The sequence below is a fragment of the Chrysemys picta genome, chromosome 1 (genome assembly GCF_011386835.1).
Source record: "Chrysemys picta bellii isolate R12L10 chromosome 1, ASM1138683v2, whole genome shotgun sequence".
NCBI lineage: Eukaryota > Metazoa > Chordata > Testudines > Emydidae > Chrysemys > Chrysemys picta.
In genome coordinates, this window is record NC_088791.1 from 1,472,294 (window position 1) to 1,496,869 (window position 24,576).

The 24,576-nt window shown below is 51.4% G+C and overlaps 1 long non-coding RNA gene across 1 annotated transcript in view; it reads right to left on the bottom strand.

Annotated features, from left to right (window-relative positions):
- LOC135983428 (uncharacterized) overlaps nt 1-24,576 on the bottom strand; it is a 256,391-nt gene that overhangs the window by 35,602 nt on the left and 196,213 nt on the right. The window lies entirely within an intron of this gene.

A 24,576-nucleotide genomic window follows, 5' to 3' on the forward strand; every position in this document is an offset into this window, starting at 1 on the left:
TAGCATTGGTCCCCTCACTTTTCTTCCATACAAAAGATTAAATGGGGAAAAACCGGTGGATTCTTGGGGTACTTCCCTGTAAGTACACAACAGAAATGGTAATAACTCATCCCAATTTTTGCCCCTCACCTGGCACAATACACAACACCTGCAATAATCTTGTATGTCATTTTGTATTCCTGGCCAGTAGAAATTCTTCTTCAGCCTGCCATATATATAGCCACTATAACAACAATGCTCAGTGCATCATGAGCCTTCCGAAGACACCCGACATGACAAACTTTGCATTGGATACGACACAATCATATCATAAAGATGAACATGGTTGTTCAGATTGTTCCCCCCAGGCACAGAGTGTCACAGGAGGTTTAGGTTGAACATTAAGAAAAACTTCCTAACTGCCAGGGTGGTCAAGCACTGGAATACATTGTCCAGTGAAGTTGTGGAATCTCCATAATGGAAGATTTTTAAGAGCAGACTCCCCTTCCACTCTGCCATGCAGCCGAGTTCTCGCAACCCCAACAAGGCTGGGCCCAAGATTCCTGGGAAGTTAACCCCCAAATCTTGTTGTAGTCACTCAGGACAGGAGCAAAGTTGTCCCCATTTCCGGGGGCTCTCTCCTCACCAGCTGCTTCCCTGACCCCCCAGTCACTGCATTGAGTTCCATCCAAACACAATTTATTGAATCGAAACTGTAAGAAAAATAAGGGGAAAATGGAACAGGTTTAAGGAACCAGGACCCCACGGTGTGGGCAGGGGGACTCCACACACAGCCAGGGGCGTTGTAACAATTTTTATAGTGAGGGGCTGAGAGCCATGGAACCAAACTGTAAAACCTGTATATAATGGGAGCCACTTCAACCCGGGGGTGCCGCAGCACCCCCAGCACCCCTAATTCCAGTGCCTATGCACACAGCCATCTGTAGGACATAAGAAAAGTTCACAGTCTGTTTCTCACCCATCCCAGTTCTCCCTCCCAGCCCTGGCTGCGCTGCGGTGATAGCAGGGGTCAGACACCTGCTCTGGCGGTGGCCACATGCCCTCAGGTTGCAGGTGGCAGGACCCTTCTCCCCAGTATCAGCCCATCTGTTGGGGTCAAGACACCCCCTCTGAGTCCAGCCTGCAAGGGCCTCTTATGTGGTGACGTCTCCCCCTGCTGGGCCCTCGCTGCCCAGGGCCCCCTTCGCTGTCCCCAGCCGCTCACCACACTCGGCTCCAGTGTTACATGTGGCACGGCCAGTGTCCGTTATTCCGGCTCTGGCCCCATAGCTCCCCACTGCAAGTTGGCCTTGGCTCCCTGCTGGCGTGGCTGGTCTGCGCTGCCCCAGCTCCCGGCTCTGGGCTGGCCAGCTCAAACTGCCCAGCTCTGCCTCCAGCTCACCACCTCTGTCTCCGAAGGAGACAGGGGGCTGCAGGCAGGGGAGTTTGAGAGAGAGTTTGACAGAGGGAGGCTTACGATGGTTAGGAAGACCCGCAACACCTGTGCCAGCACTGCTTCTGTCTCCTCCACCTGTGCCTGTAGCCAGACAGAGCGCCTGAGCATGGATGCTTCTACCCAGATCCTGGTGTGGTTTTGCAGAGACTGTAACTTGCAATTTCCACTTACTGATACCCAGGCTGCGGGGACCATCCAATGTGAGAGGTGCCTGCTGGTGGAATCTCTCAGGCAGCAGGTGGGAGAGCTACAGGAGGAGGTGGCTAGGTTGAGGAGCATCCGTATCCACGAGCAATTCCTCAACAGGTTTCAGAGTAACAGCCGTGTTAGTCTGTATCCGCAAAAAGAAGAACAGGAGTACTTGTGGCACCTTAGAGACTAACAAATTTATTAGAGCATAAGCTTTCGTGGACTACAGCCCACTTCTATGCATCCGAAGAAGTGGGCTGTAGTCCACGAAAGCTTATGCTCTAATAAATTTGTTAGTCTCTAAGGTGCCACAAGTACTCCAATTCCTCAACAGTGTCCATGTGGAGACAGCTGAGGTAGCTGTCCCAGTACACAGGACTGCTGATACACCACTGGTGGAGGAGGAGATGGCTCAGGGTGGACACTGGCAGCTGGTTACTTCTGGCAGCAGGCAGTGCTCCACCCCTGCTCCGAACCCTCCTGCCGTGGTTATAGGTAACCGTTATGCTCTTCTTGATACAGGAGAGAAGGAATCACCCCTACAGTAAAGGAGGAGAAGCCTCGTACCCCTAAGGCTGGGAGGTCTGCTGCCACCACTGCAAATAGGAAACGTAGGGTAGTGGTGGTTGGAGACTTTCTTCTGAGGGGGACGGAGGCGCCCATCTGTCACCCTGACATTTCATCTCGGGAGGTATGCTGCCTGCCGGGAGCCCGTATCCGAGACGTTACGGAGGCATTGTCGAGGATTATCCGGCCCTCTGACTACTACCCCATGCTACTCATCCATGTGGGCACAAATGATACTGCGCGGTGTGACACTGAGCGGATCAAGAGTGACTACAGGGCTTTGGGAGTATGGGTGAAGGAGTTTGGAGTGCAGGTGGTATTCTCTTCGATCCTTCCTGTCAAAGGTAGGGGCCCAGGCAGAGACAGGTGCATCGTGGAGGTGAATGCCTGGCTGCGAAGATGGTGTCACCAGGAGGGCTTTGGCTTCCTCGACCATGGGATGCTATTCCAGGTAGGACTGCTAGGCAGAGATAGCGTTCACCTTTCAAGGAGGGGAAAGACCCTATTTGGACACAGACTGGCTAACCTAGTGAGGAGGGCTTTAAACTAGGTTCGATGGGGACAGGTGAGCAAAGCCCACAGGTAAGTGGGGAACATGGAGACCTGGGAGATAGGTCGGAAATAGGAGGGAGCGTGGGCTATATTGGCAGAGAGAAAGGAGGGTCAGGGCAAAACTGGGAGGCAAGATCAAATCAGTATCTTAGATGCCTATATGCAAATGCGAGAAGTATGGGTAATAAGCAGGAAGAACTGGAAGTCCTAATAAATAAATACAACTATGACATTGTTGGCATCACTGAAACTTGGTGGGCTAATACACATGATTGGAATATTGGTGTGGATGGGTACAGCTTGCTCAGGAAGGATAGACAGGGGAAAAAGGGAGGAGGTGTTGCCTTATATATTAAAAATGTACACACTTGGACTGAGGTAGAGATGGACATAGGAGACGGAAGTGTTGAGAGTCTCTGGGTTAGGCTAAAAGGGGTAAAACAAGGGTGATGTCATGCTAGGAGTCTACTACAGGCCACCTAACCAGGAAGAAGAGGTGGATGAGGCTTTTTTTTTAAATAATGTAACCCTTCTGCCAGGCTGAGTTGACAGCAGCAAGGGCCGGGTTCAGTACATAGGGGTCCACTCCCAACAGCATAACACAAAACCAGCTCGAGCCCCCACCCAGTGACCTGGGAAAATCTTCCACACACCCCTGGGCACCTTGAAGAGGCAATACTTCCCCTCTTGCAAGCACAGATTCTCGGTGTAGCAGAAAATGTTTAATAACATGAGGTAAACGACATAGCATTAAATTGGGAAAACACCACAACTAGAAAGAACAGGAGTACTTGTGGCACTTTAGAGACTAACACATTTATTGGAGCATAAGCTTTCGTGGACTACAGCCCACTTCTTCGGATGCATCCTGTAGCCCACGAAAGCTTATGCTCCAATAAATGTGTTAGTCTCTAAGGTGCCACAAGTACTCCTGTTCTTTTTGCGGATACAGACTAACACGGTTGCTACTCTGAAACCACAACTAGAGTTCATAGACCAAACCATGAGCGAAGACCCACCCCAGCAAATTGGGCCGTGTCGTTTCCTGTTGGTTCTTGAAACCAGCAACCCAAAATCACCCAAAGTCCCAAAAGTCCAACACCCCCCAAAGTCTCTTGGGTCCAGCAACCCAAGAATCACCAAATCCTAAAAGTCCAACAACCCCCACAGTCTCTGTCCCTGGTCAGTGCAGCCCCAGAGTTCAAAGGGGGGTGTGCAGGGTGTTAAGGGGCACCTTAAGTGATCTGAGGCCGACCGGTCGCCTCTCCGTGGGGTTCCGCCGCAGCCTTCACCCCAAGCCACTCCACTCCACCAGCCGTCCCGTGAGCCGCTCCCGCCATCCCACGAACTGCTGTGCTCTACCAGCTGCTCCGCTCCGCTCACCGACCCGTGAGCCACTCCAGCCGTCCTCACAAACGGCTCCGCTCCACTCCACTCGCCGTTCCTTCGGTCGCTCCAACCGGCCCCGCAAGTCTCCACTCTGCTAGCTGCTCCTCCAGCCATCCCGCAAACTGCTCCACCAGCTGCTTAGCAATATAGCTTCAGGCTTCCCCACTAGTTAACACAGCACTCAGTGATCTCAGCTCTTAGTAACGTTAGCTCTTTTGTGATTTCAGCTAGTAGTAGGGGAGCCCCAGTGGTGATGCACTATTGACCCAAAGTGAATTCAGCTCAACAACCTGTAACTAGATTCCTAAGGAAATCAAAGTTAGCTCTGACATTCAACAGTGGAGACAGTACAATTGGTGTTTCAGGATCACAAAGGGTACCCCCTCTCAATTCACTAGGTTTTGTAACCCATGCCCCTTGTCAAGCAAGTACTACTTAGTTAATGGTGAGTCCTTCTGTCATACAACAGTTCCACTGGCCTTGATTCACAGAATCAGGGTAACAAAACTTTATTCTTCCTGCCCCAATAACAGAGAAACTGGGGATCCCACACCAGCCAAAGTAACCAGTCTCATGCCAGGCGGGTGGGCGTGCCTATGCAAACAATATCAGCCCCTGAAGTTCTTTTCCACCCTCGCCATAATTCACCACCAGATGTCAGGGTAGAGCTCACACTAGCTTACACTAGCAAAATCATCCAAAGCCCAAGATCTGGTGGTGATGGGGGGGGGGACTTCAACTATCCGGATATATGTTGGGAAAATAACACAGCGGGGCACAGACTATCCAATACGTTCTTGGACTGCATTGCAGACAACTTTTTATTTCAGAGGGTTGAAAAAGCTACTAGGGGGGAAGCTGTTCTAGACTTGATTTTAACAAATAGGGAGGAACTCGTTGAGAATGTGAAAGTAGAAGGCAGCCTGGGTGAAAGTGATCATGAAATCATAGAGTTTGCAATTCTAAGGAAGGGTAGAAGGGAGAACAGCAAAATAGAGACAATGGATTTCAGGAAGGCAGATTTTGGGAAGCTCCGAGAGCTGATAGGTAAGGTCCCATGGGAATCAAGACTGAGGGAAAAAACAACTGAGGAGAGTTGGCAATTTTTCAAAGGGACACTATTAAGGGCCCAAAAGCAAGCTATTCCGCTGGTTAGGAGAGATAGAAAATGTGGCAAAAGACCACCTTGGCTTAACCATGAGATCTTGCATGATCTAAAAAATAAAAAGGAGTCATATAAAAATGGAAACTAGGACAGATTACAAAGGATGAATATAGGCAAACAACATAGGAATGCAGGGGCAAGATTAGAAAGGCAAAGGCACAAAATGAGCTCAAACTAGCTACAGGAATAAAGGGAAACAAGAAGACTTTTTATCAATACACTAGAAGGAAGAGGAAGACCAAGGACAGGGTAGGCCCACTGCTCAGTGAGGAGGGAGAAACAGTAACAGGAAACTTGGAAATGGCAGAGATGCTTAATGACTTCTTTGTTTCGGTCTTCACCGAGATGTCTGAAGGAATGCCTAACATAGTGAATGCTAATGGGAAGGGGGTAGGTTTAGCAGATAAAATAAAAAAGAACAAGTTAAAAATCACTTAGAAAAGTTAGATGCCTGCAAGTCACCAGGACCTGATGAAATGCATCCTAGAATACTCAAGGAGCTAATAGACGAGGTATCTGAGCCTCTAGCTATTATCTTTGGAAAATCATGGGAGACAGGAGAAATTCCAGAAGACTGGAAAAGGGCAAATATAGTGCCCATCTATAAAAAGGGAAATAAAAACAACCCAGGAAACTACAGACCAGTGAGTTTAACTTCTGTGCCAGGGAAGAAAATGGAGCAAGTAATTAAGGAAATCATCTGCAAACACTTGGAAGGTGGTAAGGTGACAGGGAATAGCCAGCAGGAATCAGGTGGCTTCCTTGCCCGGAAATGGACAAAGGAGAGGAGGAGGGGCGGGAGGGTAAGTCAGTTTGGATCTGGCTGGGGACATGGAGTGGGCGCAGACGTGGGTGTCCGTCTGGCTCGCTGCCCCCCAAAATGAACCCAGCTGAGGGGTCCCATTCTCTGTACTTACAAGCTCTGTTTTAGACTGTGCTCCTGTCCTCTAATAAACCTCTGTTTTACTGGCTGGCTGAGAGTCACGGTGAATCGCAGGAAGCCGGGGGTGCAGGGCCTTGTCTCCCTCCACGCTCCGTGACAGATGCATTAACAGGTGTGTTGTGAGCAAGACACGAGAAGTCATTCTTCCACTCTACTCGGCGCTGGTTAGGCCTCAACTGGAGTATTGTGTCCAGTTCTGGGCACCGCATTTCAAGAAAGATGTGGAGAAATTGGAGAGGGTCCAGAGAAGAGCAACAAGAATGATTAAAGGTCTTGAGAACATGACCTATGAAGGAAGGCTGAAAGAATTGGGTTTGTTTAGTTTGGCAAAGAGAAGAGCGAGAGGGGACATGATAGCAGTTTTCAGGTATCTAAAAGAGTGTCATAAGGAGGAGGGAGAAAACTTGTTCACCTTAGCCTCTAAGGATAGAACAAGAAGCAATGGGTTTAAACTGCAGCAAGGGAGGTTTAGGTTGGACATTAGGAAAAAGTTCCTAACTGTCAGGGTGGTTAAACACTGGAATAAATTGCCTAGGGAGGTTGTGGAATCTCCATCTCTGGAGATATTTAAGAGTAAGTTAGATAATTGTCTATCAGGGATGGTCTAGACAGTATTTGGTCCTGCCATGAGGGCAGGGGACTGGATTCGATGACCTCTCGAGGTCCCTTCCAGTCCTAGAATCTAAGAATCTGATTCCCTGTTCTGTTCATTCCCTCTGGGGCACCTGGCATTGGCCACTGTCAGAGGACAGGATACTGGACTAGATGGACCTTTGGGCTGACCCAGTCTGGCTGTTCTTATGTGGGGCAGTGTGTTCTGCCTCATGTTCTTGAGTTCTACAACCAAAAGTTATTTTACCGCGCCGCTTTCTGCTCCCTCACCACACCCCACTCACAGTGGTTGTCCTTGGTCAGAGAGGACCCAGGGTTCAGTTGAGTGTGACCCCCTCAATCAGGCCAGGCTAAGCACAGATCTGGTGCCCTTTACTCATACAATAAAGGTAACAACATTGATAACAATATTTCATTGCCCTGCATTCTGCACTAAAGTGATTTGTAACCCAACACCAGTCAAAGCTCTGTCTGCTGGATACCGAGGCAGAGTGGGTGTGGTTATGTCAATACAGTCTGCTCCTGAAGCCTGTCCCCTTAAGGTTAAATCTCTTCTACGGCGCAGTCTCTCTCTCAATACATGTTCTTTGATGCCACAAATGATTCTCTCTCTGACCAGACTCTGTCAACTCATCAAACTCACTGAGTTTCCTTAGTTCTCTGACCTATTGCTCCCTGGTGTCATCTGTAAAAAATGTGTCTCTCAAAGATCTCAGTCCTTTTTGGCACGCAACGTTCCTCAGATTTAGTCAGTATTTTACTTAACTTCATGCTTTCATCTTCTTCAAACGTAAAGTTGTTATAACTATCCAATGCTTCCTCCCCGACAAGATGCAAAACGATTGATGATTTCACTTGATCATGTTTCTCCTCGGCCCCTCTGGCTGCTAAATACCATTCATCTCTCTCTGAATTTTTACAAGTTCTCTGCAGCGTTGCCTGACAATTGCAGACTGGATGGAGGTTGCAACACGTCCATTTTTGGCTTCCCCTCCCCCCTCCTCTTAAACTAGTCAGGCTACTCTTGGCTTCATACAATACATACACAAGCCTTTGTTCTTCTCTGTTTGTTGCTCCACGCGCTCCCTTGCCTCTGCTTTCAGTTTCAAAGACAGGAGTTAACTTCCCAATGACGCCCGTCTCCGCCTCATTGGGCACCTGAGCCCGTGTCATGATCTTGGGGTTCCTTAAACAACAAACCCGTGAATGAGAGAGGAATACAACTCTGAATAAACCACTGGAGCTTCCGGAGAATTGCTGTGTACTGCACCACTGTGTCCTCACCCCTCCTTCCTTCCAGGGCACATAGCTAAATTCCTAGAGTCGCCATACTGCCCCTTCTGAGGGAGCGTCCCTAAATTATAATCTTCCACAAACATACCTCTACAGTTGGATGGCCCCGAGGGGCCCGTGGGTGTGATTCCTGCAGATAAGGGTGATGGGCGGGAACAGCAAACATCTAACTCCTCACAGGAGCGACACCTTGGTTTGCACAAATCCACAGCTGCTCTAGCCAGAAGGAACCATTAAGACCATCTAGTCTGAACTCCTGCATCACACAGGCCAGAGACCCCAGCCAGTGAGTTCTGTCTGAAGCCCAGAGCCTCTGGTTTTGGTAAAGCAGATCGGTAGAACTGACCAGTCCCCACCATTATTTACCCCTCGACAAATTCCTCTAGCCCCTGCTAATATCCCAGCGGTGATTTTATATTCTCTTCCAGATCATTGAAGACTTGTCTGGCACTGGGCTGAGAACCAATCCCTGCAAGTCCCCACTACAAATACCCCCGCTGGATGGGGATTTCCCAATGACCATTTCTGAGATCTATCAGTTAGCCAGTTCTTAATTTATTTAATATGGGCGACACTGATTTTGTGTAGTATACTGTTGTATATTTCGTTTTCTAATCAGAATATCAAGCAGCACTAAGCCTAATGCCTTCGATTGTTTAAATATATCATTTCACATGGCAAAATATCAGATCCCAGATTCAGATTCCAAGGCCAGAAGGGACCCCTGTTTGCATTTAGTCTGACCTCCTGCCAGGGCCGGCTTTAGGAAGGTGGGGCCCAATTCGAACAGTTTCGACGGGGCCCCAGCAGGGATGACTAAAAAAAAAAAAGCCACTTAAAAAGAACCCTTTCATTTCTTCCATGTATTATTTACTTTCCATGACTATATAAATAATAACAAAATTATATATTAATTAGCTGATTTTCACTTTCATATTAGGAAAATAATTCATGTTTTGATAGTTGTACAACTGATTTTCTTCAATAATGTTTATTTTATTAAAATTTATAAAATATTTCCTTATTAATATAAAATTGTGCCCTCCTCCCCCCCCCCAGCGCCTCCCGGCCCACGGAAACAAACTCTGCTTCCCCAGCGCTGCCCCGCCGAAACAGCTGTGGGCCAAAAAGGAAGAAAAGGAAGGTTTGGGGGTGGGGGGTGACATAGGGTGACCAGATCACAGCAGTAAAATAGGACCCGACCCCTCCCCGCTCGGCCCCACCATCACACCCCTCTTCACCCCCTAACCCCCCGCTGGCTTGCTGTGTCCCTCCTAGTCAGTCCCCCACCCACCACTTGCCTCCTTTCACCTTCTCCCTCCCCTGCCAGAAACCCCCATGCCTGCCCCTAGAACCCCTGCTGGCTCACTGCTCACCTCTTTGCCCACCTGCCGCTTGCCCACCCGCTCGCAGATCGCCCCCCCCAAGTATAAAGCCTCATTCAAAGACCCAGGGGTCACTATGTTACTGCACACAGCAGTCAATCAGTGCAGTTGAAGATAAATCTCTGCATTATACATTTTTGTATAACTTTTATATGACTTTGTATTGAACCTTGGTAATGTTATAGCTGGCCCCTAAGGTAGTATACTTAAGGTAAAAGAAAAATGTCTTTTTGCTAGAAGTAGAATAAGATCTTCCCCCACTTTGTAATCAATTGCCCTGTTGAATGAATGAGGTGTGAATGAGGAAGGTGTAGAAGGCAGGCACTTCCAGACAGCTGCAACCCTTGGAGAGGGGCTGGGAGCCAGCCAAGGAGAGCTTTGCCCAGGGCTGAGTGGGACAGAGTTTGGATGCAGGCTCCGGGCTGGGGCACGGTGTGGGGTGCAGGATGGGTGGAGGGGTGCAGGCTCTGGGAGGGAGTGCGGAGGGGTGGGTGCAGGCTCTGGGACAGAGTTTGGGGGCCGGAGAGGGGGTGGTGGGTGCTGGGGGGGAGGGGACTGCCATCACATGTGGCTTCCTTCCTCCCCTGCTGCCCCTCACCATAGCCTCGGTGGGGGATGGGGCTGCCCCTTGCCCAGTGTTTGCAGGAGTGGCGGCTGGGGGGAAACCCAGTCAAACTCTGGTTTTACTCTTTCATTGATGGGTCACTTTAACCCCTTACAAGCCCCTTCCCGCCTCTCACCCCCCTTTTCTACTGGGCTTGTTTGATCTTTTCAGTGGAGCCAGATGAAAACCACAAACCCCAGCGAGAGCAACAGGCTGGGAGACTAGACTGAACCCACCACCCAGCCTAGTCCATCCCAGAGCCCAGGACTGAGGGCAAATGTCCCCCCACCCCCGGGCCACCTGCTTCCACTCCTGGCCTCTCCCAGCGCCGCCAGCGATTCTGTGTGGCTGCATCGGATGGGATTTCAACCGGACACCCCCCCCCCACTAAATTCACCCCTGTTTTGTGACCACTCTGCACCAAGAGCACCTTCCTTCCCTGCCCTAGAGCTGCTGGATGGCTAGAAAGCTGAGCTGGGTGTTTGATCGATCCGGAATATTATCGTGCCCCCCCCCCCCCAAAAAACCTTAATGTCCACACAGCTTTGGGGGGAGAGGGGGATAGTCCTCCCCCCAAAGCCGGTCTATTTTATTGTGGCAGGGCAAATGAAGGAGCCAGAATTTAATGGAAATATTCAGCCCCTACAGTGGTCTTGCAGCAGGGGAAGCAGAGTTGATGGAAAGGGAACTGGTGTTGATAGGAGCCCCCATCCCCCTCCTTTGCAAAATAATTTGGGGAGGGGAGTCAGATCACTCCGTGCCTCAGTTTCCCCTCTCTTAGGGGAGAAGGAAGAGATAAAAGTCTCAGTCTGCCATGTTGCAGACCTTTCGCATTCTCCCCCCTTGATAAAAAGAAGAACAGGAGTACTTGTGGCACCTTAGAGACTAACAAATTTATTAGAGCATAAGCGTTCGTGAAGAAAGAAGAAGAAGAAGAAGTGGGCTGTAGTCCCCCCCCCCCCCCTCCTGACCTACAACAGCCCCCGCTGCCTCTGCCTCAGCTCCTCCCCCTGGCCAGCGTCTCTCGCTGCCCAGCAGCAACAGCTGCTGCTTCCGGGAGAGCCACGGAGCTTTGCTTCAGGCAGGGACACGGCCCGATCTGCGCGGGGCCCTCTTAGGGGCGGGGCCCAATTCAGGGGAATCGGTGGAATCGGCCTAATGCCGGCCCTGCCTCCTGCATACCACAGGCCAGAGAACCAACCAGGGGGCAGGGCACGCATGGTCTGAGACTGAATCAGTGACTGTATGGGACCGCTGGGCTCTGATTGGCTGAGCCAATTCCACCCAGCAGGCTGGAGCATGACATCGGTGCTCTCCCTATGGCTAACAAACGGGATATGGGAAAGTTCCTGTTCCAGGTACTTTAACATCCTTTTTAGCTGAAAGCCTTCTCCTCCCCAAACATTTGCTGAGGGCTCTGGCTCTGAATGCAGTTGCTCTATGTTCTTTGACTAAGGCCTGGTCTACACTTGGGGTCGATCTACATTACGCAACTTCAGCTTCGTGAATAACGTAGCTGAAGTCGACGTACTTAGATCTATTCATCCGCCTGCACCACTCATACAGGAGTCGACAGGAGAGCACTCAGGGGTCGATTTATCTCCTCTACGACCCCCGCTGGATTGATCACTGCCCCCGATCCAACTGGTAGTGTAAACATACCCTAAGACTTTTAACAGGGCCTCAATTTTTGGGTCCTCAGCTGGGGACCCCATAAAGGGGCAGGATGCGGAGCACTCACTCTCTGACAATCAGGCCCCTCAAAAGTGTCTCAAGTTGAGCACCGAAAATGCTGACACTTTAAAAGCCTTGCCCTTCTTGCATTTTAATATGGTTAAATGCAAATGTAGACACCTAGGGACAAAGAACGTTAGGGCAGCAGTTCTCAAACTTTAGCAAGCCCCCCCCAACTCAGCCCTTGCCCCGAGGCTACACCGCTGCTCACTACATCCGACCTCCCGCTGTCACTCACACTCCCCCACCCTCACTCACTTTCACCAGGGTGGGGCAGGGGGTTTGGGTGCAGGAGGGGGTGTGGGCTCTGGGCAGGACACCTGTTCCCTGGCATGAAGGAGGCGCTGGAAGGGAGGGGGAGCAGTTGATCAGCTGGGCCTGCAGACCCCAGTTTGAGAAACGCTGGGATAGGGCACTCTATCCTGAGAAGCAGTGACTCTGAAAAAGTTAGGGCTCATGGTGGATAATCAGGTGACCAGGAGATCCCAATGCAAGGCAGTGACCGAAAGGGCTAATGCAATCCTCAGATGTATAAACAGGGGAATTTCGAGTAGGATCAGAGAGGTTATTTTACCTCTGTATACGGCACTGGTGTGACCACTGCTGGAATCCTCTGTCCGGCTCTGGTGCCCACAGTTCAAGAAGGATGTTGATGATAAATTGCAGAGGGTTCAAAGAAGAGCCGTGAGAATGATGAAAGGGTTGGAAAACATGCTTGATCATTAAGGCTATGATTATGTCACAAAGGTCATGGAATCCATGACTTCCATTGACCTCCATGACATTTTCTGCCCCGAGGGCTGGAGATCCCAGCCAGATGTGCACCCCGCACCTCCTAGCCCCTGGCCTGGTGGTGGGGGGAACACACCACAGCTGCCCAGCTGTGACAGGCGAGCAGCAGACCCCCTGCAGCTGCCCAGGCATCATGGGCGGCGGGAGAGACCCTGCAGCTACCAGCTGCCCGGGGGCGAGGGGACCCCTCAGCAGCCCAGCCCCTCGGGCAGGGTGACCTGGCGCTCCCAGGCACCGCAGCGGTGGGGGACCCAGGACCCCAGCAGCAGTGGGTGCTGAACCCGCCTACCCCTCTTGTCAGGGATATTTGTAGTGAAAGTCAGGGACAGGGCCTGGGCTTCCCCTCGGATCGCTACCCCTTCCTGCTTCTCCACGTGGGCACCAATGATACTGCCAAGAATGACCTTGAGCGGATCACTGTAGACTATGTGGCTCTGGGAAGAAGGATAAAGGAGTTTGAGGCGCAAGTGGTGTTCTCGTCCATCCTCCCTGTGCAAGGAAAAGGCCGGGGTAGAGACCGTCGAATCGTGGAAGTTAACGAATGGCTACGCAGGTGGTGTCGGAGAGAAGGCTTTGGATTCTTTGACCATGGGATGGTGTTCCAAGAAGAAGGAGTGCTAGGCAGAGACGGGCTCCACCTAACGAAGAGAGGGAAGAGCATCTTCGCCAGCAGGCTGGCTAACCTAGTGAGGAGGGCTTTAAACTAGGTTCACCGGGGGAAGGAGACCAAAGCCTTGAGGTAAGTGGGGAAATGGGATCCTGGGAGGAAGCACAAGCAGGAGAGCGTAAGAGGGGAGGACTCCTGTCTCATGCTGAGAAAGAGGGACGATCGATGAGTTATCTTAAGTGCCTATACACAAATGCAAGAAGCCTGGGAAACAAGCAGGGAGAACTGGAAGTCCTGGCACAGTCAGGGAACTATGATGTGATTGGAATAACAGAGACTTGGTGGGATAACTCACATGACTGGAGTATTGTCATGGATGGATATAAACTGTTCAGGAAGGACAGGCAGGGCAGAAAAGGTGGGGGAGTTGCATTGTATGTAAGAGAGGAGTATGACTGCTCAGAGCTCCGGTATGAAACTGCAGAAAAACCTGAGAGTCTCTGGATAAAGTTGAGAAGTGTGAGCAACAAGGGTGATGTCGTGGTTGGAGTCTGCTATAGACCACCAGACCAGGGGGATGAGGTGGACGAGGCTTTCTTCTGGCAACTAGCAGAAGTTGCTAGATCGCAGGCCCTGGTTCTCATGGGAGACTTTAATCACCCTGATATCTGCTGGGAGAGCAATACAGCGGTGCACAGGCAATCCAGGAAATTTTTGGATAGTGTAGGGGACAATTTCCTGGTGCAAGTGCTGGAGGAACCAACTAGGGGCAAAGCTTTTCTTGACCTGCTACTCACAAACAGGGAAGAACTAGTAGGGGAAGCAAAAGTGGATGGGAACCTGGGAGGCAGTGACCATGAGATGGTCGAGTTCAGGATCCTGACACAAGGAAGAAAGGAGAGCAGCAGAATACGGACCCTGGACTTCAGAAAAGCAGACTTTGACTCCCTCAGGGAACAGATGGGCAGGATCCCCTGGGAGAATAACATGAAGGGCAAAGGGGTCCAGGAGAGCTGGCTGTATTTTAAAGAATCCTTATTGAGGTTGCAGGAACAAACCATCCCGATGTGTAGAAAGAATAGTAAATATGGCAGGCGACCAGCTTGGCTAAACAGTGAAATCCTTGCTGATCTTAAACGCAAAAAAGAAGCTTACAAGAAGTGGAAGATTGGACAAATGACCAGGGAGGAGTATAAAAATATTGCTCAGGCGTGCAGGAGTGAAAACAGGAAGGCCAGATCGCACTTGGAGTTGCAGTTAGCAAGAGATGTTAAGAGTAACAAGAAGGGTTTCTTTAGGTATGTTAGCAACAAGAAGAAAATCAAGGAAAGTGTGGGCCCCTTACTGAATGAGGGAGGCAACCTAGTGACCGAGGATGTGGAAAAAGCTAATGTACTCAATGATTTTTTTGCCTCTGTCTTCACGCACAAGGTCAGCTCCCAGATTGCTGCACTGGGCAGTACAGCATGGGGAGAAGGTGACCAACCCTCTGTGGAGAAAGAAGTGGTTCGGGACTATTTAGAAAAGCTGGACGAGCACAAGTCCATTGGGCCGGATGCGCTGCATCCGAGGGTGCTAAAGGAGTTGGCGGGTGAGATTGCAGAGCCATTAGCCATTATTTTTGAAAACTCATGGCGATCGGGGGAGGTCCCAGATGATTGGAAAAAGGCTAATGTAGTGCCCATCTTTAAAAAAGGGAAGAAGGAGGATCCGGGGAACTACAGGCCAGTCAGCCTCACCTCAGTCCCTGGAAAAATCATGGAGCAGGTCCTCAAGGAATCAATTATGAAACATTTAGAGGAGAGGAAAGTGATCAGGAACAGTCAGCATGGATTCACGAAGGGGAAGTCGTGCCTGACTAACCTAATTGCCTTCTATGATGAGATAACTGGCTCTGTGGATGAGGGGAAAGCAGTGGATGTGTTATTCCTTGACTTTAGCAAAGCTTTTGATACGGTCTCCCACAGTATTCTTGCCACCAAGTTAAAGAAGTTTGGGCTGGATGAATGGACTGTAAGGTGGATAGAAAGCTGGCTAGATGGTCGGACTCAACGGGTAGTGATCAATGGCTCCATGTCTAGTTGGCAGCCGGTTTCAAGCGGAGTGCCCCAAGGGTCGGTCCTGGGGCCGGTTTTGTTTAATATCTTTATTAATGATCTGGAGGATGGTGTGGACTGCACTCTCAGCAAGTTTGCAGATGACACTAAACTAGGAGGCGTGGTAGATACACTAGAGGGTAGGGATCGGATACAGAGGGACCTAGACAAATTAGAGGATTGGGCTGAAAAAAACCTGATGAGGTTCAACAAGGACAAGTGCAGAGTCCTGCACTTAGGACGGAAGAATCCCATGCACTGCTACAGACTAGGGACCAAATGGCTAGGTAGCAGTTCTGCAGAAAAGGACCTAGGGGTCACAGTGGACGAGAAGCTGGATATGAGTCAACAGTGTGCTCTTGTTGCCAAGAAGGCTAACGGCATTTTGGGCTGTATAAGTAGGGGCATTGCCAGCAGATCGAGGAACGTGATCGTTCCCCTTTATTCGACATTGGTGAGGCCTCATCTGGAATACTGTGTCCAGTTTTGGGCCCCACACTACAAGAAGGATGTGGAAAAATTGGAAAGAGTCCAGCGGAGGGCAACAAAAATGATTAGGGGTCTGGATCACATGACTTATGAGGAGAGGCTGAGGGAACTGGGATTGTTTAGTCTCCAGAAGAGAAGAATGAGGGGGGATTTGATAGCAGCCTTCAACTACCTGAAGGGGGGTTCCAAAGAGGATGGAGCTCGGCTGTTCTCAGTGGTGGCAGATGACAGAACAAGGAGCAATGGTCTCAAGTTGCAGTGGGAGAGGTCCAGGTTGGATATCAGGAAAAACTATTTCACTAGGAGGGTGGTGAAACACTGGAATGCGTTACCTAGGGAGGTGGTGGAGTCTCCTTCCTTGGAGGTTTTTAAGGCCCGGCTTGACAAAGCCCTGGCTGGGATGATTTAGCTGGGAATTGGTCCTGCTTTGAGCCGGGGGTTGGACTAGATGACCTCTTGAGGTCCTTTCCAACTCTGATATTCTATGATTCTATGATTCCATGAATTTTTGTTTATTGCCCGTGGCCTGTCCATGACTTTTACTAAAAATATCCATGATAAAAAATTAGCCTTAATGATGATGATAGACTCAAGGTGCTCAACCTGTTTAGCTTAACAAAGAGAAGGTTAAGGGGTGACTTGATCACAGCCTGTGGGTACCTACATGGGGAACAAATATTTGATAATGAGCTCTTCACTCTAGCAGAGAACAGGCTAACAGAATGGGGCGGGGGGCATTTAACATTGTTACAGTTTACAAGGGTTGGGGTGGATTCTCCATCACTGGCAATTTTTAAATCACAATTGGCTATTTTTCTAAAAGATCTGTTCTAGGAGTTATTGTGGGGCAGGACTTTGGCCCGTGTGACACAGGAGGCCACAGTGGTCCCTTCTGGCTTTTAAAAAAGGGGTAAACAGTGAGGTGGCAAAATCTACAGATGATACAAAACTAGTCAAGATAGTTCAGTCCCAGGCAGACTGTGAAGAGTTACAAAAGGATCTCCCAAAACTGGGTGACTGGGCAACAAAATGGCAGATGAAATTCAATGTTGAAAAATGCAAAGTAATGCACATTGGAGAACATAATCCCAACTATACATATAAAATGATGGAGTCTAAATTAGCTGTTATCACTCAAGAAAGATCTTGGAGTCATTGCGGATAGTTCTCTCCACTCTATGTGCAGCGACAGTCAAAAAAGGGAACAGAATGTTGGACATCATTAAGAAAGGGATAGAGAAGAAGACAGAAAATATCATGTTGCCTCTATATAAATCCATGGTATGTCCACACCTTGAATACTGCATGCAGATGCGGTCTCCCCGTCTCAAAAAGGATATGTTGTAATTGGAAGAGGTTCAGAGAAGGGCAACAAGAATGATTAGGGGTATGGAACGGCTGCTGTATGAGGAGAGATTAATAAGACTGGGACTTTTCAGCTTGGAAAAGAGACGACTAAGGGGGGGATATGATAAAGGTCTATACAATCTTGATTGTTGTGGAGAAAGTAAATAAGGAAGTGTTATGTACTTCTTTACATATCACAAGAACTCAGGGTCACCCAAATAAATTAATAGGCAGCAGGTTTAAAAAGAAACAAAAGGAATTACTTTTTTGCACAATGCACAGTCAACCTGTGGAACTCTTTGCCAGGGGATGTTGTGAAGGCCAAAACTTTAACGGGGTCCAAAAAAGAACTAGATAATTTCATGGCGGAGAGGTCCATCAATGGTAGGGTGACCATATGTCCCATATTTTGGCTGGGACAGTCCCTTTTTTAAGCCCTGTCCCAGCCATCCCGACTTTTTTTAGCAAAAAGGGGCATTTGTGCCATTTGCTTTTGGCCACTGATCAAGTTGGCAAGAACAAACGGGACAAATGCCGACTTTGATTTAAAAAGTGCGGTGCGATGCAGAGGAACGTGCAGCGGGGGGTGGGCGAGTGGAGATGCCAGCCCTGTGCAGTGGGGAGGCAGGGCTGGAGGGGGGTAGGCAGGGATCCAGTGACAGCCTCGAGTGGAGGGCTGGCAGGGTTTGAGTGACCACTGACAGTCGGGGGGAGGAGCTCCTTGAGCAAGCATCTGGGGAAGCCCATTGGTCTGACCCAGTGTGGCCGTTCTTACGTTCATAACAACCCCCCCACACACACACAAATAACCCCTGCTCTTTCGCTCCTTGCAAGTATTCCACACTCAGTGACAGTCCTGCTGAGTTGGTCATCTCTCGTTGGACATCCAAGTCACATGGTATGTCCTCATCACTGGATGAGCCTTACTTACAATCTGGTTGCCAGGTGAATTCACAGTTACATTTGCTTTCCCTGAATATTCTCCAGCATTCACGGGAGTGAGCATTTGACAGAACAAGGAGCAATGGCCTCAGGTTGCAGTGGAGGAGGTTTAAGTTGGATATTAGGGAAAAAAATGTCACTAGGAGGGTGGTGAAGCACTGGAATGGGTTACCTAGGGAGGTGGTGGAATCTCCATCCACAGAGGTTTTTAAGGTCAGGCTTGACAAAGCCCTGGCTGGGATGATTTAGTTGGGGATTGGTCCTGCTTTGAGCAGGGGGTAGGACTAGATACCTCCTGAGGTCCCTTCCAATCCTGATATTCTATGAGTGGTTGGCTTTCTGCAGGCGTTCCTGCCAGTGCCCTCACTGGCCCGAGTGTCCCGGGGTGAATGCCAAGCGGGGGCGAACGCAGCCAGTAGGAAACCAGTTCTGTCCTCTAGTGACTACTCAGGGCAGTTTGGGAGCTATTGTTTCAGCTCGCACGAGTCGCTGAAATTGTTCTTTGGGGCTCTCACGTTTGTGCAGCGAATCCCTTCCCCCATCCAGGTCATTCCTACATCCCAGAGTGGTCCTACCCCCGTCACCTCCTTCCCTGCCAGCGGGCAGAAGGGCAGGGCCGGCTCCAGCGTTTTTGCCGCCCCAAGCAGTGTGTGTGAGTGTGTGTGTGAAACAAAACCCCAATTGAGCTGCCACAGAAGAGGAAGAGAGGGAGCGAAGGACCCACTGCTGAAGACCCGGACGTGCCACCCCAATAACGGACGGACTGACGCCCTTTTCTATTGGCCGCCCCAGGCACCTGCTTCCTTCTCTGGTGCCTGGAGCCGGCCCTGTGGAAGGGACCCGGTTGTGCTGGGTTTCGCCAATAGATGTACAATGAAGAGGGACGGTCTGTAAGTCTGTCTGTCGTGCAGTCAGTCCCTCAGCTCCTCAGCTCCTCTGTACCGTCACAGATCCCTGTCCAGTTTCCAGACTGTTAGACCTGTTACGTCCGGACCCAGGAACTGGCCAATTAAGACAGGGGCAGAGAGCTAAGGAACCTGCTTCTTTCTTCAGCTGCTGCATCGCATCTTGTTCCACCACGCTCCCCAGCTCTGCTACCAGGAGTCTTGAGGGGCACAGATGCCCTCTAGTGGGGAAACCTGGAGCCCGCACAATTACATCGCATGCATTACAGTCCTCCCCCTGCATTGAGTTGTTACCGCCCCCATAAATACCTACCCCAACATTATACATTGCAGCAGCTAGAACTGCAGAGGACAGAAGAGACGAGCTGAGCACTCCAGGCAGAGTGAGAGATTGTTCTGCCTCTGGGCCACTCGTCCGCCACAGCTAGCAACTATTTCACCTGCCGACTGAGCGGCTGGGCTGGGTGCCTGTGGCACACAGGGTAGCATCGCTCAGGTTCTGGAGTAGAGACTTGAACAGGTGCTTCAGGTGACAAGTCAGGTTCTGGTTCCTTTGTGCCAGGAATCAATGAAACTACAGTGTCCTGAACTTCAGCATTCGGATCAGTCAGATCAGATACAGATGGTGTCCTGACACTTTGTTTTGGGGGTTGTCACAGAGTGTGGGGGGACACCAGGCCCTGCACCCCCGGCTTTCTGCGATTCACCATGACTCTCAGCCAGCCAGTAAAGCAGAAGGTTTATTTATTTATTCGGGGGTTGGACTAGATGACCTCTTGAGGTCCCTTCCAAACCTGATATTCTATGATTTAGACGACAGGAACACAGTCCAAGACAGGTCTTGCAGGTACAGACAACAGGATCCCCCCAGTTAGGTCCATCTTGGGGACCCAGGGCACCACAGCCCTCTTGGGAGGTCAGAGCCCTGTCTGCCTCCCAGCCATTCCACCAGCCAGCCCCTGAAACTCTCCCTTCAGCGACCCCTCCCACAGCCTTTGTTCAGTTTCCTGGGGAAAGGTGTCACTTGACCTCTAACCCCTTCCTGGGTTCTCACGTTACATGCTCAGATATCTTCCCTCAAGGCCAGTCTCCCATCCGCCAATGCAGACCGTCCCAGCCAACCTCCCCTGCCTTCCCAGCCAACACTCCCCACTCAGCATTCAAATACCATAGTAAGAACAGTCCCAGTTCGTCACATCTCTCCCCACTTCGAGACCGAACTGAGCGGGGTCACTTTAGCCAGTGACCCGGGAAAGTTCGAACCTACCCCCGTTCCCGTGGATGCCCCAGCATCCCTCCCGTTCCTTGGTGAGAATTACACCAGGCCCCTCCAGGTTCACACCCCCCCTTAGGTCGGGGCTGCTCGATGACACTCGTAGTTCGCATGTGGGAAGGTTTATGCGGCCGGTGCCCTTTTCACACCCCAATACCCCTGGGGTTCCAACTGAGCTGGGGTCTTCTCCCAGCGCTCCAGTCTGGAGGTCGGTGATTCGGGCTCTCTTGGTTCAGAGCCCCCCTTTTAACCTTGGCCACCCTCTGGAAAGGCTCCTCTATGATGGGCAAGGGTCCTAAGGCCGTTTTCCCCTTGTCCCGGGCCTTCCTCCCCCTCTGACAGGGGTCACAGGATCCGCAGTACTGTCAGACAGTAACAAAGACCCCAGGCCAGTAAAAGCTCCGTAGCAGCCTCTGCTGGGTACGCCAGGTTCCCTGGTGCCCTGAGAGGGGAATGTCATGGGCCCGGCACAGCAGCTGGCGGCGATACTTCTGGGTACCACCAGCTGCCTCCTGATCCCCCCTGACTCCATTTCCCCTGGGGGAGCCCATTCTCGGTACAGGAAACCCTTCTCCCACAGGAACCTTTTCTGGCCACCTCTCCCCATGGTCTGTACCGCACTGAGGTCGGCCAGGTCCCTTATCTTCCGCAAGGAGGGATCTTTCTGCAACTCGGCCTGGAACTCAGCAGCTGGGACAGGGATGGCCACCTGCTCTCTCTCGCCGGCTGGGTCTGGAGCTGCAACCTCCCTGAGCCATGTCCCTGGGTGTTCACTCCCCACCAGGTTAGGGTCCTGCGCCTTGGGCAAGGCACCCTCTCCAAGGTCAGGGCGCAGTGCCCCTCGCTGGCTCTGACTACGTGTCACAACCAGGGCACACTGGGGGTTGCTTGGCCAGTCCTCCAGGTCCCCCCCATCAACACCTCAGTGGGCAAATACGGGTGTACCCCCACGCCCTTGGGGCCCACCTTGACCCCCCACTTCAGGTGTACCCTCACCATGGGCACTCTGACTCGGGTCCTGGCCACCCCCATCAGGGTCAGGTAGGTGTTGGGCACCACCTGATCTGGGGCCACCACCTCGGGCCGGGCCAGCGTCACCTCTGCGCCCGTATCCCAGTATCCATTGACCTTCCTCCCATCCACCTCCAGGGGAACAAGGTACTCTCTCCGGAGGGACAGCCCCGCGCCCACCGTATAAACCAAAAACCCTGAGCCTGGAGCATCCAGCCCCCCAGAGGAGCTGGCCTGGGGCCCTCTTCGCTCCTGAGCCATTGGAAAGCTGTCAGCTCCCCTTGCCTGGGCCGTCTTCCCCTCGTCCGGCTGGGTCTCTACCCAGTCAACCCTCTGTGGGTTGGGTCCGCTCAGTCTGTCCCTGAGCCTGAGGCACTGGGCCCATATGTGGCCTCTCTGGCCACAGTGATAGCAGCCCATGTCCAGTGGGTCCCCTCGAGTGGGTTGGATGGACCTGACGCTGGATGTTCCCCTTTGGTGGGGGTTCTCCATATTTCCCTGCTGGGAGGTCCCATGGTGACTCTCGCTCTGTGTTGTGGTGGGACTGTTCCTTTGGGACTCCTCCCTGTTATCCCCTGACCGGCTCTTTACAAACTCATCGGCCAGCCGGCCTGCATGTTGCGGGTTCTCTGGCTTTTTGTCCCTCAATCACAGCCTCAGGTCGGATGGGCACTGCTCATACAGTTGCTCCAGTACCAGCAGTTTAACCAGGTCCTCCTTTGTCTGGGCCCCATCTGCCCACTTGCTGGCGTATCCCTCCATGCAGACGGCTAGTTGCAGATATGAGATCTCAGGGGTTTTATCCTGACTCCGGAACCTTTCCCGGTGCATCTCAGGAGTCAGCCCAAACTCACGTAGCAGGGCCTTTTTGAATAGTTTGTAGTCCCCTTTCTCCGCCTCTTCCAGTTGGCGGTACAATGCCATGGCTTTGGGGTCCAGTAAGGGGGTGAGAACCCAGAGTCTGTCTGCAGGATCAACCTGCCGTCTCAAACACATCCAGGAAGTCATCCATGTCCTCCCCCTCCTTGCGTGGGGCCAGGATGCACTTATCAACGCTCCGTGCAGTCCTGGGTCCCCCCTCACTCACCGCAGCCGGGGGTTCGCTGCCCCTCAGCCTCCCCAGCTCCAGTTCATGATGCCTCTATCTCTCTTCATGCTGCCTCTGTTTCTCTTTCTCCTCCCGTTCATGCTGTCTCTGTTGTTCACGATCCTCCAGCTCTCTCAGTTTTAGCTCTTTCTCCCATTCCAGCCGCTTCCGCTCCACAGATGCCGCGCGTCGCCGGGAGGGTCCCCTGCTGGCCGGGGGGGTCACGGTGCCCTCGGTATTTGCTGGGCTCCTCCCCACCCTTCCCCTAGGCATAGGAAGGAGGGGTCTCGGGAAGCCCTCAGCAGCCGGCTGACCACTCCCAGCTGGGACAGACACTGGGGCCTGCGCTGCATCTGCCAGGCTGCTTCCCTCAGAGACACAGGGATCAGTTCATTCGAGCGGTCTCCCTCCTCCAGCTGGGCAATGAGCTGTGCTTTGGTGAGCCTCCCACTGCGCAGCCCCCTCTGCTTGCACAGCTCCACCAGGTCGCTCTTAAGCCGCTTGGCATACATCTTCCTGCTGGCCACTCTCCGGCCTGTGTGCTCACAGCTCCCCACAGTTCCCAGGGAGACCCCTAGTGTGCCAGCCCTTCTCGAGGTCACCACCTCTCTTGCGATCCCCCGGGGGACTCTGTTACTGCAAAAGTCCTTCTCGCTGGTCACACACTCCCAGGGGTGAATCGCCCCCTGAAACCGTCTCTCTCTGACTCTTCAGCCCACCTGGTCCCCGTTGATCCCCCTTCGTTTTACTGCTCCCCAGTCACTTACTGCAGGAAGCGCCATCCAGGGGGTGCAGTAGATCCCAACCCTGCCACCAGTTGTCACGGAGTGTGTGGGGACACCAGACCCTGCACCCCCGACTTCCTGCAATTTACCGTGACTCTCAGCCAGCCAGTAAAGCAGAAGGTTTATTTAGACGACAGGAACACAGTCCAAGATAGGTCTTGCAGGCACAGACAACAGGATCCCCCCAGTTAGGTCCATCTTGGGGTCCCAGGGCACCGCAGCCCCCTTGGGAGGTCAGAGCCCTGTCTGCCTCCCAGCCATTCCACCAGCCAGCCCCTGAAACTCTCCCTTCAGCGACCCCTCCCACAGCCTTTGTTCAGTTTCCCGGGCAAAGGTGTCACCTGGCCTCTAACCCCTTCCTGGGTTCTCACGTTATATGCTCAGATATCTTCCCTCAAGGCCAATCTCCCATCCCCCAATGCAGACCATCCTAACCAACCTCCCCTGCCTTCCCAGCCAACACTCCCCACTCAGCATTCAAAGACCACATTAAGAACAGTCCCAGTTCATCACAGGGGTAAATTCCAAATTTGCTCTGCTCAATTTCCTGGTGCAAGTGCTGGAGGAACCAACTAGGGGCAGAGCTATTCTCGACCTGCTGCTTACAAACCAGGAAGAATTAGTAGGGGAAGCAAAAGTGGATGGGAACCTGGGAGGCAGTGACCATGAGATGGTTGAGTTCAGGATCCTGACACAAGGAAGAAAGGAGAGCAGCAGAATACGGACCCTGGACTTTAGAAAAATCCCCTCTGGAAAGGAGTCCAGCAGAGCTGGCAGTATTTTAAAGAAGCCTATTGAAGGTGCAGGAACAAACCATCCCGATGTGCAGAAAGAATAGCAAATATGGCAGGCAACCAGCTTGGCTTAACAGAGAAATCTTCGGTGAGCTTAAACTCAAAAAGGAAGCTTACAAGAAGTGGAAACTTGGACAGATGACGAGGGAGGAGTATAAAAATATTGCTCAGGTATGCAGGAGTGAAATCAGGAAGGCCAAATCACACTTGGAGTTGCAGCTAGCAAGAGATGTTAAGAGTAACAAGAAGGGTTTCTTCAGGTATGTTAGCAACGAGAAGAAAGTCAAGGACAGCGTGGGCCCCTTACTGAATGAGGGAGGCAACCTAGTGACAGAGGATGTGGAAAAAGCTAATGTACTCAATGCTTTTTTTGCCTCTGTCTTCACGAACAAGGTGTGACGTTATTGATATAATCTGGGACCATATAGATCATTGTTGCAACCAAGGTCCTGTAGTGGCACGCAAATCTTGTATAAAGGGGGTCAAATGGGGTGTCTAAGACAAGGTTATGGTTTACTGGTTATTATTATGCTGTCTATATGTGTGTATCACTTTTGTAGTTGAAGTTATGAATATTGGC